The 16,619-nt window shown below is 45.7% G+C and overlaps 1 protein-coding gene across 1 annotated transcript in view; it reads left to right on the forward strand.

Moving 5' to 3' along the window:
* The window catches only part of LOC137622982 (lysine-specific histone demethylase 1A-like), a 137,651-nt gene that overhangs the window by 634 nt on the left and 120,398 nt on the right, over window positions 1-16,619 (forward strand). The gene's annotated exons all lie outside the window — the stretch shown is intronic.

The raw sequence follows: 16,619 nt of genomic DNA on the forward strand, positions 1-16,619 counted from the left end.
TTGTCAAATTCTTTCAAAACATGTGAAAATATGCCAGAAAACCAATTGGGTATCTAATTTTACTGAGAACACAAGTATTTATGTAAGTGTAAACGCATTGACGACCAGCGACGATGTTTACACCTTACGACATACTGGAGCCTTTGTAGTTTGTTGGGACAGAGTGAAAACCCACATTTTACAAACAGATATGAGAACATCACCTAACCGAAGGTTCCCCTCCTAACCTAACACAAGTTTCCCCACCTAACCTAAGGTTCCCCACCTAACCTAACCTACCAAACCTAACCTAACCTAACCTTACCTTACCTTACCTAACCTTAGATTTTCCACCGAACCTAACCTAGGAGCTATATCCTTACATATTTACTCACAGGGGCCTAATCTCCCCGGGACACTCCTTAGACTGCCCTACTCTTATCTTAACCTGTCCCAACGAACTACGTTCACCCCCGACATACCCATACCGACACGGAAAGACACTGTTCGAACGTATGGTTCTCCTACGACTTCGCCAGAATTTTTTGATAATAAATAAATAACTTGATTAATCTAGTATGAAAACAGGTCATTAAACCCCCCCCCCCATTGCAGGTCACATAAAAAAAGAACAATCTTAGGTAGCATAGTACTAGTAGCACACTGTTCGAACACTTTAAGATTTGATTTTTCCTAAGACTGGTATTATTGTACTGTATTACAGGGCAATGTAACCTAGTAAGAAAACAGGTTACTAACCTCCCCCGTACCCCTCATTGTAGGTCACATGAAAAAAATTGAACAATTTTTAGATAGCGTAGTACCAGTAGCACACTGTTCGAACACTTTCAGATTTGATTTTGGCTTCGATTATTTGTATAATTATCGAGAGATTACTAAGAAAAAAATAAATACTTAAATTTCTACCTTAGTCACTATTGGACTCCAACTCGTCATCTGTGGCCGGGAAGTTGTCTGCAGGTTACCGTATTTGATTTCCCATAGGTTTGTAGTCAGGCAGCTTCAAGGAAAAATGATGGTGAGCATCATCTCCGAAAAAATCAAGAAAAAGATAACGTCCTAAATACTGTAGAAATATGCCCTTTTTATTCCAGGACGTTTGGACCACCTTTAATGTTCCTCCACAATCGCTCTACAGTTTGAGTATGAACACTACTCATCTGGGTGAACGAAGTTTTCACTATGATTAATCACCTTGCGGTCATAACCTTCGTTTCCAAGAGTTGTAGGCTATATAGAGCCCAGCCATCACTAATTGCAACATAAGCTGACCGTATATTTTTCCTGATTATAGGGATCAAGGTTTTAGCCCTCCTGTCTTGTCCTTCTTTATGAAGAGGGATGATAAACTTCTTTTTGGAGACACAATCTATTCCTCCAAAAAGCCAGACATCGTTAAGATTTTGCCCTCTATTATACTTCCTTTTACCAAAGAAAGTCTCATCTATTTCTACTATGATTCCAGGACCACCAGTGGGCTCTTGATTGTAAAGCCAGTTAAGAGTCCCCTCACTACAAAAACTACGCCAGGCTACACTTGTATGGCGGGACCAGTGCAAGCACTTAAGAATGTTTTCATGTTTGAAACTTTTGTCTAACCAATGATTAACAAATAAACCAATTTCCCAAGCTGGTAAATGGGTAATGTCTAAAAAGGAACCTTTATATAAACTTACACTATAATGACACTGTTTCCTTTTTCTTTTTTGGCAATTTTTCGATATCCACGTTAAAACTGATGACGATCACTGCGGTAAGAGCAAGGAAAATCTCAATCAGGGCAAGTCACTCCCTTTGGCAAAACACCGTGACCATGAAAATTTTCAATAAAGTTTGCTGAATCGGAATGAAAATTCTTTATAAAATGCCACTGATCAATAGGAGAGCTATTGCATGTCACTTCAACAAGACCCATGGTAATGATTGGCGTTAATTTACAAATTCCAAAAATACCGGGTCTAAGGTTGGTTACGTGTTTTATAATAAAAGTAATATAATTGGCTTAAAGTCATGTGATTTTTACTATTGGCACTAATACCATGCCACCGAAAATCGTTCAAATTAATTGTTGGAAATTTGAAAGTGTGGGAGGTATTAAAAAATGTACTGACTGGAAAAAATAACAATCATTAGGTCAATTTGAGCGTGTGGGTGCAACTTAAGTGATTACGTCATCAACGAGAATGTACATTTGCACGAATGGGAGCTCCGAATGACTAGTGACACAACTCGAGAAAGTTTAAAAAAGGGAATATTTTACTTAAAATCACGTATTATGTTAGTATTTATTTGCTCCTGGGGTTTATGTTATTCAAAATGTTGCATTTTCCATGCTTTAATCCATTGTGCATAGTATTTTGAGCTATCAAACATTGCCAACTTATGCAATAATACCTATCAGCGACCAGTTCCTCCAGCGTGCATTGAAAAGGGACACCAACTAACCTAAACTTCCCTACCTAGCCTAACCTACAAGCCGTGCCTTTAACTACTTAATTGACGGGGGAGCTAACGCCCCTCTGCTACCCCCATTACACTGCCTTATTAATAGTCGGCTGTCATCATACATACAAGTGGCCACTATCATTCATACACCCCATTGTTTGAAACCCGTATTTTTAAATATTAAACTTAGCCGGTGAATATATAATAGCTGACGTCTCGGACGGCTTGACAGAAACCAAAAACTCGCGAGCGATCGCCATGAAGGTTGAGGGTGTGACCACCAGCGCCGACTATCGGCCAGATACCGCATATACTTGTAAACAGCTCCAGTTCTTCTCTGTCGGTCTTATCGACAAGTTGATTCCGCTCGCTGATGACCTTGAGTTTTCGTCCTTTTTGGTGAAGTACTTTATTTTGGTTGTTTTTGAGCTTTCGCTGTGACGGGTGTTTTTTCTTCAATTAAAACTCTTGAACCCTTTTTTGGCTAGTGTTTATTGTTGATGACTTTGGATTTGTTTTGGATTTTCTCTGATTGTTCAATATGGCTGACCCTTCTCCTATCCCTGGACCTAAATTTCGTAAGTGTAATGCTAGGGATTGTAACAAACGTCTTCCCAAGGCCTCTCTCGACCCACATACCGTTTGTTCTAATTGCCGGGGTAAATCCTGCCAATTAGGAGATCGGTGTGATGAGTGCGTGGTCTTGTCGGAATTCGACTGGCTTGAATATGATAAATATTCTCGTAAGCTGGAGAGAGATAGGGTGAGGAGAAGCTCCTCTAGGTCGTTGGAATTTTCCTCCTCCCATGCCCCTGAACCTAATCCTTCCCCTGTAGTAGTAGTTCCTGAACCCCCTACTAGCACTCATGAACCGTCCATGCGGGATATGTTTCTTGCGATTCAAGCTTTAGGCGAAAAAGTTGAGTCCTTAGCATCGGACCGTAACCAACTCATGTCAGATGTGAAGTTATTGAAGTGTCAGAGTGGTAAATCAGAAAATCGTAGTGATAAAGTGATAAGTGCGCAAAGTGTATTTAGTGTTGCGACCGAGGGTTCGTCTGTTCGTGCTTGTCGCTCCCCTAGTCCGAGACCTCTTTCAGGCTCCCCTGCACCAGGGAGAAGTAATGTCGTAGGACTTAAGGGGACGAGAGGCTTTAACCAACGTACAGACGTTCCCTCTTTGGTATCGGACGTTTCTCGTCAAGATCGCCCTTACCATAAGACGGGTGAGACTGTGTTCTCCTCGTCATCCGAAGGCTTTTCGCAAAAGAAACCTTGGCGCAAGGTTTCTAGACCCTTGAAGCGAAAGTCAGTCCCTTCAGGACAGGTCCAGCGTCCTGGCTGTAGCCGTTGGGACAGCTCTGACCCTTTGCAGTCGTCGGAAGACTGTTCGCCTATTAAACGTAAGCGTAACACGGGGTCCGAGGGTCGCGGTAAAGGCAATGTTTTGCCCACACAGACGTTACCGTCGTCTCGGCCCGTTCCGACTCCCGTTGATCCTAAATGGATTGTCCTGCAGGACATGCAGACTAAGCTTGCCTCCCTTATGGAGGAGTATGACGTTGAGCAGGTTCACGATGATCCTTCGCTTTCGAATCGCCGTTACGCTGAACGAGACTCTGGCCGTCAGCCGCCCAAACGAGCTTTTACTCGTCCGTTTGACGTTAGTGCTGAAGTTTCTTGTACTTTGAAACGTGATGTCAGTAGTTTTTCACGTCAGTCACGTGACATGGATCCTCCCTCGCTGCAGTCCCGTGTTGACTTTCAGCCGCTGCCGCAGTCTCGTGTTGACGTTCAGCCGCTGCCGCAGTCTCGTGTTGACGTTCAGCCGCTGCCGCAGTCTCGTGTTGACGTTCAGGACGTTCGCCGACCGGCTCAGTTGCCTCGACTTGACGTTGAGCGTCAATCACCGCAGTCAAAGGTGGTTTTGACTGCTCAGTCTATGCAGTCAAGGCAGTTCCGACGTGACATCGAGCGTCCATCAACTTCTGTTGTTGTTGTTGGTCAGTCACAAGGAGTTCAGTCCTTTCAGCAGCGGCGTGACGTCGCTTCCTCTACTGCTACTGCTGCTCCTTTGCTTGTTGACATTGCCTGTCAAGCATTGCCGCCGCGGCAGGTCTCTCCTTTTCATGAGACTCGGCAATTGTCGGACGAGGTTCCTTCAGATGAGGAAGTTGCTGATCCTCCTCCTACTGATATTCCTTTGGGCACTTTGTCAGACGGAGAGGAGCCTAAAGCTGCTCAGCCCTCTATGGACTTTAAAAAAATCATGCTGATTTTTAAGGATCTTTTTTCCGGACCATTTTGTAACTGCTGCGCCTCGTTCGCCTCCGTCAGAGTTTACGCTAGGCCTAGCTACTTCGAAGCCTTCGTTTACTAAGCTAGTGCTCTCTCGCTCTTCTAAGAGAGCTTTACGTTTGCTAGGCGACTGGTTGATCACCAGGAGGAGTTTGGGGAAGACAGCCTTTGCTTTCCCTCCTTTTAAACTAGCTTCTAGAGCGAGCGTTTGGTATGACACGGGAGAAGTTCTCGGCTTGGGAGTTCCTGCCTCTGCCCAGGGAGACTTCTCAAGCCTCGTAGACTCTCCCCGTCGCCTGGCCATGAGACGCTCTAAAGTTTACTGGTCCTCCTCGGACCTTGACCATCTCCTCAAAGGGGTTTACAGGGCCTTCAAAGTTTTTAACTTCTTAGATTGGTCTCTAGGAGCCTTAAGCAGGAAGATCTCGTCGGCCGACCGTGATGTTTCCGTGCTTATTATGTCCTGCATGGACAAAGCCATCCGTGATGGCTCTAATGAGCTCGCCGCTACCTTTACGGCTGGAGTCCTGAAGAAGAGGGAGACTCTTTGCTCGTTCCTTTCGGCAGGAGTAACTCCCTGCCAAAGGTCGGAACTTCTCTTTGCCCCGTTGTCATCTGCCTTGTTTCCTCAGCAGTTGATCAAGGATATTGCGGCTTCGCTGGTGCAGAAGGATACCCACGACCTGATGGCTACGTCTTCTCGCAAGGCTGCTCCTTCGTCGTCTTATGTTGTAAGACCCAAGATCGATACCCCAGCGACGAGGTTTATCCCGCCCTTTCGTGGCAGAGCCCCCAGTAGGGGAGGCGCTCGTGCCGACAGTAAAAGAGGCAAGAGGAGAGGATCCAAGTCCTCCCGTGGCAGAGTCTGACTGCCCACGTCCTCAGACAGCGGTAGGGGCCAGACTGAACAACTTCTGGCAGGCCTGGGAGAAGAGGGGTGCAGACCGAGAGTCTGTGTTGTTGCTCAAGGAGGGGTACAAAATACCTTTTGTACGCAGACCTCCTCTAGTAACAGTTCCTTTAGACCTCTCTCCCAAGTATCGAGAGGAGTCAAGGAGACAAGCTCTACATCAGCAGGTTTCTCAGTTGCTAGAGAAGGGAGCGGTGGTGAAAGTCTCGGACCTTCAATCACCGGGATTTTACAACCGTCTCTTCCTAGTCCCAAAGCATACAGGAGGTTGGAGGCCAGTGCTGGATGTCAGTGCGCTCAACGTTTTTGTTGTAAAAACAAAATTTACGATGGAGACCACGAAGTCCGTCCTAGCAGCGGTCAGAGAGGGAGACTGGATGGTCTCTCTCGACCTGCAGGATGCGTACTTCCACATTCCTATACACCCGGATTCTCAACCGTATCTGAGGTTTGTATACAAGAATGTGGTGTACCAGTTCCGAGCACTGTGCTTCGGCCTCAGCCCTGCTCCTCTTGTGTTTACGAGGCTCATGAGGAATGTGGCAAAATTTCTTCATTTATCGGGAATTCGAGCCTCCCTGTACCTGGACGACTGGCTACTCAGAGCGTCGTCCCGTCATCGCTGTCTGCAGGACCTTCAATGGACGTTGGATCTTGCAAAGGAGTTGGGACTGTTAGTGAACTTAGAAAAGTCTCAACTGAATCCCTCCCAGACGATTCTCTATTTGGGGATGGAGATTCGCAGTCTAGTTTTTCGGGCTTTTCCGTCTGCCACCAGGATAGATCAAGCCTTGCTCAAAGTCCGCCTCATGCTGAGAAAAGACCGTTGCTCAGTGAGAAGTTGGATGAGCCTCCTAGGGACTCTGTCATCCCTGGAACAATTTATCTCACTAGGGAGACTTCACCTTCGCCCTCTCCAGTTCCATCTAGTCTCCCATTGGAACAAGGGCAAGACTTTGGAAGCTGTTTCAATCCCGATCTCCGAGCCAGTAAAAACGTGCCTGAACTGGTGGGACAACAACATAAGTCTTCGAGAGGGTCTGTCCCTGGCGGTCAAGAACCCAAACCACGTGTTGTTCTCAGACGCGTCGGATTTGGGTTGGGGAGCAACTCTGGACGGTCTGGAATGTTTGGGTCTTTGGACGTCGGATCAGAGGAGCCTGCACATCAACTGCAAGGAGCTGTTGGCTGTTCACTTGGCCTTGACGAGTTTCGAGAGTCTTCTACGAAACAAAGTGGTAGAAGTGAATTCGGACAACACCACAGCCTTGGCGTACATCTCCAAGCAAGGAGGCACTCCCTCCCACACACTGTTCGTCATCGCAAGGGACCTCCTCATCTGGTCAAAAGATCGAGGCATCTCACTGTTGACAAGATTCATCCAGGGGGAATTGAACGTCTTGGCGGACTGTCTCAGTCGGAGAGGTCAGGTGATCCCCACAGAATGGACCCTCCACAAGGACGTATGCAAGAGTCTTTGGATGACTTGGGGTCAACCCACCATAGACCTCTTTGCCACCTCGTTGACCAAAAGGCTCCCGACCTATTGCTTTCCAGTCCCAGATCTAGAGGCGGCCCACATAGATGCTTTTCTGCTGGACTGGTCTCACCTGGACGCGTACGCATTCCCGCCGTTCAAGATCATCAACAAGGTACTGCAGAAGTTCGACTCTCACGAAGGGACAAGGTTGACGTTGGTTGCTCCCCTCTGGCCCGTGAGAGAGTGGTTCACAGAGGTACTTCAATGGCTGGTAGACGTTCCAAGGAGTCTGCCTTTAAGGATGGATCTCTTACGGCAGCCCCTCGTAAGGAGTCTTCATCAAAGCCTCCTCGCGCTTCGTCTGACTGCCTTCAGACTATCGAAAGACTCTCAAGAGCTGGAGGATTTTCGAAGGAGGCAGCCAGTGCGATCGCGAGGGCTAGGAGAACATCTACCATCAAGGTCTACCAGTCGAAGTGGGAGGTCTTTAGAGATTGGTGCAAGTCATCATCCATTTCATCTTCCAGTACCTCTGTAGCCCAAATTGCAGACTTTCTCCTGCATCTGAGAAATGTTCGCTCCCTCTCTGCTCCCACTATTAAGGACTACAGGAGCATGTTGGCTTCTGTGTTCAGACATAGAGGCTTGGATCTGTCCAATAATAAAGATCTCCAAGATCTCCTTAAGTCCTTCGAGACCTCTAAGGAGCGTCGCATGTCAACTCCTGGTTGGAACTTAGACGTGGTCCTAAGGTTCCTAATGTCCGACAGGTTTGAGCCATTACATTCAGCCTCCCTGAAGGATCTCACCCTCAAGACGCTTTTTTTGGTGTGCTTGGCTTCGGCTAAAAGGGTCAGTGAGATCCATGCCTTTAGTAAAAACATCGGCTTCTCTACAGATAAAGCCACATGTTCGCTTTAGCTTGGTTTCTTGGCCAAAAATGAACTGCCTTCTCGTCCTTGGCCTAAATCTTTTGATATACCTTGCCTATCAGAGATCGTAGGCAACGAGGTTGAAAGAGTACTGTGCCCAGTTAGAGCTCTTAAGTTTTATTTAGCTCGTACCAGATCTTTACGAGGTGGATCTGAGGCCTTATGGTGCTCCGTTAAGAAGCCCTCATTGCCTATGTCTAAAAATGCTTTATCGTATTTTATTAGATTTTTAATCCGAGAGGCTCATTCTCACTTAAGTGAAAAAGATCGTTGTTTACTTAAGGTCAAGACGCACGAAGTAAGAGCGATAGCAACTTCCGTGGCTTTTAAGCAAAACAGATCTCTGTGAAGTATTATGGACGCGACCTTTTGGAGGAGCAAGTCGGTGTTCGCTTCATTTTACTTAAAAGACGTCCAGACTCTTTATGAGGACTGCTACACACTGGGTCCATTCGTTGCAGCGAGTGCAATAGTGGGTGAGGGTTCTACCACTACAATCCCTTAATCCCAATATCCTTTTAATCTTCTCTTGAAATGTTTTTAATCTTGTCTTGGGTTGTACGGAAGACTGAGAAGTCTTTCGCATCCTTTTTGATTTGGCGGGTGGTCAAATGTCGTTTCTTGAGAGCGCCCAGATTAAGGGTTTTGATGAGGTCCTGTTGTATGGGTGGTCACCCTGGATATAACAGCTCCTGGGAGTCTTTCAGCATCCTAAGAGGATGGCTGGGCTTCGTGAGGAAAGCGGACTAATAAGGCAGAGTAATCGTCAGAGTCAGCTTCCTTACCAGGTACCTATATTTAATTGGGTTTTGTTATGATATAATTGTCAAAAACTCATGAGCATATACGCCTTTATTGTATTAATACTGGTCTCTACCCACCACCATGGGTGTGAATCAGCTATTATATATTCACCGGCTAAGTTTAATATTTAAAAATTATATTTTGATTATAAAATAAAGTTTTGAATATACTTACCCGGTGAATATATAAATTAAAGGCCCTCCCTTCCTCCCCGATAGAGACCCAGCGGAATGAGAAGAACTGGAGCTGTTTACAAGTATATGCGGTATCTGGCCGATAGTCGGCGCTGGTGGTCACACCCGCAACCTTCATGGCGATCGCTCGCGAGTTTTTGGTTTCTGTCGAGCCGTCCGAGACGTCAGCTATTATATATTCACCGGGTAAGTATATTCAAAAATTTATTTTATAATCAAAATATCATGTTTCTTGTTATAACTGCTTTTAAAACAAGGTAACAATTCAAAAACCATTTGGGATGTATGTATGATAGCAGTCACCTGTATGTATGATGACGGCGACTATTAATAAGGCAGTGTAATGGGGGTAGCTGAGAGGTGTTAGCTGACTAAGAATACGGCAGTGTAAGAGGGTCGCAAGGGGGCGTTAGGCCCTCCCCCATTAGGTAAGTACGTAAGGACACCGGTTGTAGGTTAGGTTAAGGGGGAAAGTTTAGGTTAGCAGTTGTCCATTTTTATGCATGCGGGAAGAACTGGCTGCTGATGTACAAAGGCTCCAACCATTTTTATCAGAATAAACAAACTCAAGTGTATGGCCTAGCCTGAGGTTTCTCAGATAACCTAAGATGTTTGGCCTTACCCACTTGGTAGTTTGCAAATCCCCTAAGACAGCAGTGGTCTTACCTTGGTTTCATGGTAAAATCATAGGGGTGAATATAGTTCGTTGGGACAGAGTAAGCTACGAATATGGTAGTGTAAGGAGTGATGGGAAAGACTGCTCTCTGGTAGGTAAGTAGGTAAGGATGCAGTTCCTAGGCTAAGTTAGGTGGGGGAACCTTAGGTTAGGTGGTGTTCTTATGTCTGTTTACCTTTTAAAATGTGGTTTTACATTCTGGGTACATATGTGATACTTTAATTTCTACTCAAATACATAAACCATATATTTTTCAATATTAATCTTACCCGATGATCATGTAGCTGTCAACTCTGTTGCCCGACAGAAATCTACGGTCGGGATACGCCAGCGATCGCTATACAGGTGGGGGTGTACACAACAGCGCCATCTGTGAGTAGGTACTCAAGTACTTCTTGTCAACAAGAACTCAATTTTTCCTCTGTCGTGCCTCCGGCAAGACCTACTAATACGCCGTCCCTAACTGGATTTGTTTTCACAACTTTTTGGTGAAGTACACTATTCCAGTTTTGAGCTTTCGCTATGCAGGGGTTTTATCTTCATTTCAAAACTTGAACTCGTTTTGGATAGATTTTATTATGGTGACGAAGAGAGTATGGACTCTCTTTCACTTTTAAATGGCCGACCCTTCCCTTAGACGGAAGTGTTGGTGTCGAAGAGAGTATAGACTCTCTTTCACTTTTTATGACCCACCCTTCCCTTAGACGGAAGTGTGTTTAGGTTTTTGGTAATTTTGCTTAACAAAGTTATAGATTTATTTTATATCTCTCCGCCATTTATAGGCCTCTTCGATTAACTTTCCATTTATTATAAACTTATAAAAATTAATTTTTATGTTTGTTTATATGCGACCTTTCCTAATAGTAGGCGGTCCTTACTTGGAACCGAAGTTAATTAACATTGAGCCCGTCATATCGTTTTTCCTGTTAAGAATTTATGCTATTTTAATTTTAATGTTTTTGAAAGAATTTCTTTGATAGTCTCGTACTGTTTTCAAAGTTGAACTAACGTTTTGTTTAGTCTCCGCAGTTGTTGACGTTCAGAACGTTCAACTTGCGCTCTATCGTTACGATAGAGAGAGAGTATTTCACGGTTTCACGTTGCAGTAAGAGTAAACCGATTCTAGCGTTTCGTTCATTCTTTCTTAGCTTTAATGGTTTTAATTTTAATAAGGAACTTTTTATTTGGGAAACCTTTCAGTTTTTTTCCTTTAACAAATAATATGTTTTAACGATATATATAATTGGGCTCATCTCTCAGGTTCTAAGTCAAGAAAGAGAGAGAGAGAGAGATAGAGACGGAGGGAGAGAGAGGAGGATAAACGTTTCGTTCAAGCGGGTAACGTTGTTCTCGTTTTTTGCTCTTCTCCCTAGTCGCTATAGGGGAAGAAGGTAAAACGTTTCTAGAGTTTTATTCTTGTTCCCAGGCTTTATGCGGTGAGAGATTTTAAACGTAGTTTATTTGATCTAGTGTTTAGTCTCTTTTCCAGCCACTGAATTCTTTATCTTTCATTATGTTTTTCTGTTACATTGTAATACTGTTTTCGCAATTACTACCTTTTAATGAAGGATAGGATTGCGTGTTTCAGGTACAAACCATTTAAAGTTCGAGTTCAGTGAAATATGTGCAAACAGAAAATCAAAAGTGATAAAGTGATATGCGCAAAGTGTTACAGTGTTGCGTTCGAGGGTTCGTCTGTTCGTGCCAGTTGTTCACCTAGTCCGATACCTCTTACAAGCTCCCAAGCCCAGGGGAGAAGTAATGTCGAAGGACTTATGGGTTCCACAGGCCTTGATCAACGAACAGACGTTTCCCTCCGTGGTTTCGGGTGTATCTACACACGTTGCCGACGTGATCACCCCACCCACACAAAGACGAGAGAGCCCATTTATTCCTCGTCTGCGGAAGAGGTTTCTCGCAGAAACCATGGACCAAATCTTGCAGCTTTTAAGTGCAAGTCGGTCCCTTCCGCGCAAGTCCAACGGCCTAGGTGTAGCCACTGGGTCAGTTCGGACTCGCTGCAGTACGACATCTGCACACCTCCCAAGAGAGGCAAGGTGGTACCGCAACAGGCAGTAACTCCGTCTGTTGCCGCACCAGCTGTTTTAGACCCTCAGTCACAACGGACAGTAGCTCCGTTTGTTGTTGTCTTTCATAGACCCTAGTGGTCCATGCTGCAGACTATACAGTCTCAGCTTGCTCCTTCATGCAGGAGTATCGTGCTGGAAGGTTGACAATGCACCTGTTAACCTACAACCCGCCGAGGTTGTGCGCTCAGCAGATACTGCGGCTGCCTGCTCCCACCCTCCACCTGTGAGAGCTCCACCACCGATGTGCAGTTCACCCTGCCAGACGCATGTTCTTGCTGCACCATCTGCTAACATGCGTGAGCTACCGCATCAGCAGTGGGAAGGTTCTGTAGAGCTGCCAGGTTCCAGCACTATGTGGCATTCTCCGCAGTCCATGCAGCATGCTCTGCATACCTTACAGCATGCTCCGCATACCATGCAGCATGAGCCGCATACCTTACAGCATGCTCCGCATACCATACCGCATGCTCCTCAACCCACCGCAGCCCCTCCCACGCACCAGCACTCTGCTTTTGTTGTTGCCAGCTCCCACACTCCGACTGCGGAGAAGGTTGACGATGCACCCGTGGGCCTACACCTCCCACGGTTGTGCGCCCGGCATGGCTTCCTGCTCTCACACTCTTGTTGTGAGAGCTCCTCCACCCATGCACAGTCAACCCTGCCAGATGTATGATGACTCCCACACACAGAGCACTCCGTTGCCGTGCGTGAGCTACCACAAGCTGCCGTGTTTTGACACGGTGTGTCAGCCTCCGCAACACACTGTGGTTACCGCCACTCGCCAGCAGCAAACTAGTCAGTCAGGAGTTGAGGCTTCCCCACACAACTTTGGTTGTTGCCAACTCACAGACTGTCATACTGTTACATGACGTTGCCTTCTGGTCTGCTACTTATACACCAGTGCTGTATGTCCTCACGCTCCTGTTGTGGTTGACAGTTCAGTTTTTGACAGTTCACAGACTGTCAAGCAGTTTCATAACGTTGCCTTCTGGTCTGCTGCTTTTGCACCAGTGAAACCCTCACTGAGAGAACCTAGCTATTCTCGGATATGGTTCCTGTAGATGAGAAAGTGCTGTTCTCCCTCCTTCTGATATTCCCTTGAGGACTCTGTCATTTGGAGAGGAGCCTTAAGCTGCTTAGCCTCCTATGGACTTTTATTTAAGCATAACATGCTTCCAGGGAGGGTAAATGGTTCCGCTTCAGTCGCTAACCCCGTCTGTTGCCACACCTGCTCCCATAGACCTTGGGCTTTGTTGCAAGACATGCAGTCCAAGCTTAGTCCTTGATAGAGGATTTTTTACGGAGAAGATCCTTCTTGCCAACGACCTTCCTACCGGTTGGTTGTACGCCCTGTTGACGCTGAGGTATCCTACTCACGTCCGCCAGTTGAGATGGTTCCTCCACCGGTGCGACCCAGTGTGGGTTGCCAGTCGCACGTTGATGTTATGCTACTCTCGGAGGTGGTTGTGGACGTTCAGTGTGTCACTGGGAAGACGTTCAACAACCAGCAGAGGTGACTTGTTGTGACGCAGTGCGGCAACCTCAGCAACCCGATAAGGGGTTGTCTGTACTACCCAGACAGTCTAGACAGTTTCGGGTTGTCGCTGTACTTCCTCGCTTCCCCATGGTTGACAGTTCACAGACTGTGCAGCAGTACCATGATCTTGTGTCCGGCTCCGTCACGCATCCACCAGTGCGACCGGATTCAGCGAGTCAGACGTTGCCCACTCCGTTGCCGTTTCCTCATCAGTTTCGAATGAGGAACCCTCTGATGAGGACATGGCTGAACAAGAAGATCAATCCCCAGCCCTGCTATCCATCCAGAAGATGCTGAAGAAGGGATACGGCCCTGTCAGGCTGTGGATGAGTCTGGTTAGGACACTGTCATCCGTGGTGCATTTGGTGTCACTTGGAAGACTACACCTCCGTCCTCTTCGGTTTCATCTAGCTCTTCACTGGAAAAGGACAAGACGCTAGAAGCGGTCTCGATCCCGGTTTCCGGAAGATAAGTCTGGTCTAACCTGAGGAAAGGACTTTATCAACCTTTTATAGGGTCTTCCCCTGACTGTTCAGACTCCCAACCACGTTCTCTTCTCAGACGCATCGGACGTAGGCTGGGGTGCGACCTTAGGCGGTAGGGAATGCACGGGATTATGGAACTCGCGTCAAAGGACAATGCATTTTAACTGCAAGAAGCCTCTGGCAGTAAGTCTGACCTGGAAAAGCTTCAGGTCTCTCCTTCAAGACAAAGTAATGGAGGTCAACACGGACAACTCCCTGCTTTGATGTTCATCTCCTAGCAAGGAGGGACCTACTCTCTGACATGGTGCGAGTTCGCTAGTGACCTCCTCTCCTGTTCAACAGGTCTAGACTTTTCACTAGTAACAAATTTCTTCCAAGGCAACTTGAATGTCTTAGCAGTTTGTCTCAGTAGGAAGGGACAATAATTCCAACATATTGGACCCTCCACAGAGATGTATGCAAGAGACTTTGGGTCACCTGGGGCCATCCAACCATAGATCTCTTCGCAACCTCGATGTCCAAGAGGCTCTCAACAGACCCAGCAGTGGTTCTTTTAGATGCCTTTCTACTAGATTAGTCTCATCTAGATCTATATGCATTCCCTCCGTTCTAGTTTGTCAACAAGGTACTGCAGAAGTTCGCCTCTCACGTTGGGACAAAGTTGACACTAGTTGCTTCCCTCTGGCCCGCGAGAGAATAACTTACCGAGGTACTTCGATGGCTCGTAGACGTTCCCAGAACTCTTCCCCTAAGGGTGGACCTGCTACATCTGCCACGCGTAAGAAGGTACTCCAAGGCCTCCACGCTCTTCGTCTCACTGCCTTCAGAGTATCGAAAGACTCGAGAACTAGAGGTTTTTCGAAGGAGGCAACCAGAGCGATTGTTAGAGGAAGGAGAACATCCACCCTTAGAGTCTACCAATCGAAGTGGGGAATCTTCCTAAACTGGTGCAAGTCAGTATCCGTATCCTCGACTAGTACCTCTGTAACTCAAATAGCTGACTTCCTCTTATATCTGAGAAAAGAGCGATCTCTTTCAGCTCCCACTTTCAAGGGTTACAGAAGCATGTTGGCATCAGTCTTCCATCACAGAGGCTTAGATCTTTTTAACAATAAAGATCTACAGGACCTCCTTAAGTCTTTTGAGACCACGAAGGAGCGTCGTTTGGTTACACCTGGTTGGAATTTAGACGTGGTTCTAAGATTCCTTATGTTAGACAGGTTCGAACCACTTCAATCAGCCTCCCTGAAAGATCTCACCTTTAAGACTCTTTTCCTGATATGCTTTACCAGCTAAAAGAGTCAGTGAGATTCATGCCTTCAGCAAGAACATCGGATTTTCATCCGAAACGGCTACATGTTCTACATCTTGGTTTTCTAGCCAAACACGAGCTGCCTTCTCGGCCTTGACCAATATCGTTCGTTATTTCAAACTTATCGATATGGTTGGAAATGAACTAGAAAGAGTATTATGTCCTGTAGAGCTCTTAAGTTCTATTTTAAAAACCTTTATGAGGCCCGTCTGAAGCTTTATGGTGTTTAGTTAAGAATTCATCTTTGCCTATGTCAGAGAATTCTTTATCCTATTATTTTCAGACTGTTAATACGAGAAGCTCATTCCCTTCTGAATGAGGAAGACCAAGCTTGGCTGAAGGTAAGGACACACGAAGTTAGAGCTATCATAACTTCCGTGACCTTTTAATAAAATAGATCTCTGCAAAATATTTTCGACGCAACCTTTTGGAAAAGCTAATCAGTGTTCGCGTCTTTTATCTTAAGAATGTCCAGTCTCTTTACGAGAACTGCTACACTCTGGGACCATTCGTAGCAACGAGTGCAGTAGTGGTGGGGGCTCCACCACTACAATTCCCTAATTCCAGAACCTTTTTAATCTTTCTCTTGAAATATTTCTGGGTTGTCCGGAAGGCTAAGAAGCCTTCCGCATCCTGGTTGATTTGGCGGGTGGTCAAATTCTTTCTTGAGAAGCGCCTAGATTAGAGGTTGTGATGAGGTCCTTTAGTATGGGTTGCAGCCCTTAATACTTCAGCACCTAGGAGTCGCTCAGCATTCTAAGAGGATCGCTAGGCTCAGTAAGGAAGACGTACTTAAAAAGGCAGAGTAATGGTTCAAGTCGACTTCCTTACCAGGTACTTATTTATTTTATGTTTGTTATTTTGAATAACGGCTAAAATAAGATACGGGATACTTAGCTTCTTTGTTAACATGTATGCTGGTCTCCACCCACCACCCTGGGTGTGAATCAGCTACATGATCATCGGGTAAGATTAATATTGAAAAATGTTATTTTCATTAGTAAAATAAATTTTTGAATATACTTACCCGATGATCATGAATTTAAGGACCCGCCCTTCCTCCCCATAGAGAACCAGTGGACCGAGGAGAAAATTGAGTTCTTGTTGACAAGAAGTACTTGAGTACCTACTCACAGATGGCGCTGTTGTGTACACCCCCACCTGTATAGCGATCGCTGGCGTATCCCGACCGTAGATTTCTGTCGGGCAACAGAGTTGACAGCTACATGATCATCGGGTAAGTATATTCAAAAATTTATTTTACTAATGAAAATAACATTTTTCTCATTCGCTGTCTGATGTTTTGTTTCTGACCATGATTGTGGCAAACCACTCGTTTATGAGTTTTTGGACCTCAGCCCACTTTTAGAAAGACAATTATGGGGAACTCCAGTGGGAAACTTGAGGTTTTGGGTAGGAAATTGCTAAAAAAAGTTATTTACAGTAATAATATTTT

This window comes from Palaemon carinicauda, chromosome 30 (genome assembly GCF_036898095.1).
Source record: "Palaemon carinicauda isolate YSFRI2023 chromosome 30, ASM3689809v2, whole genome shotgun sequence".
NCBI lineage: Eukaryota > Metazoa > Arthropoda > Malacostraca > Decapoda > Palaemonidae > Palaemon > Palaemon carinicauda.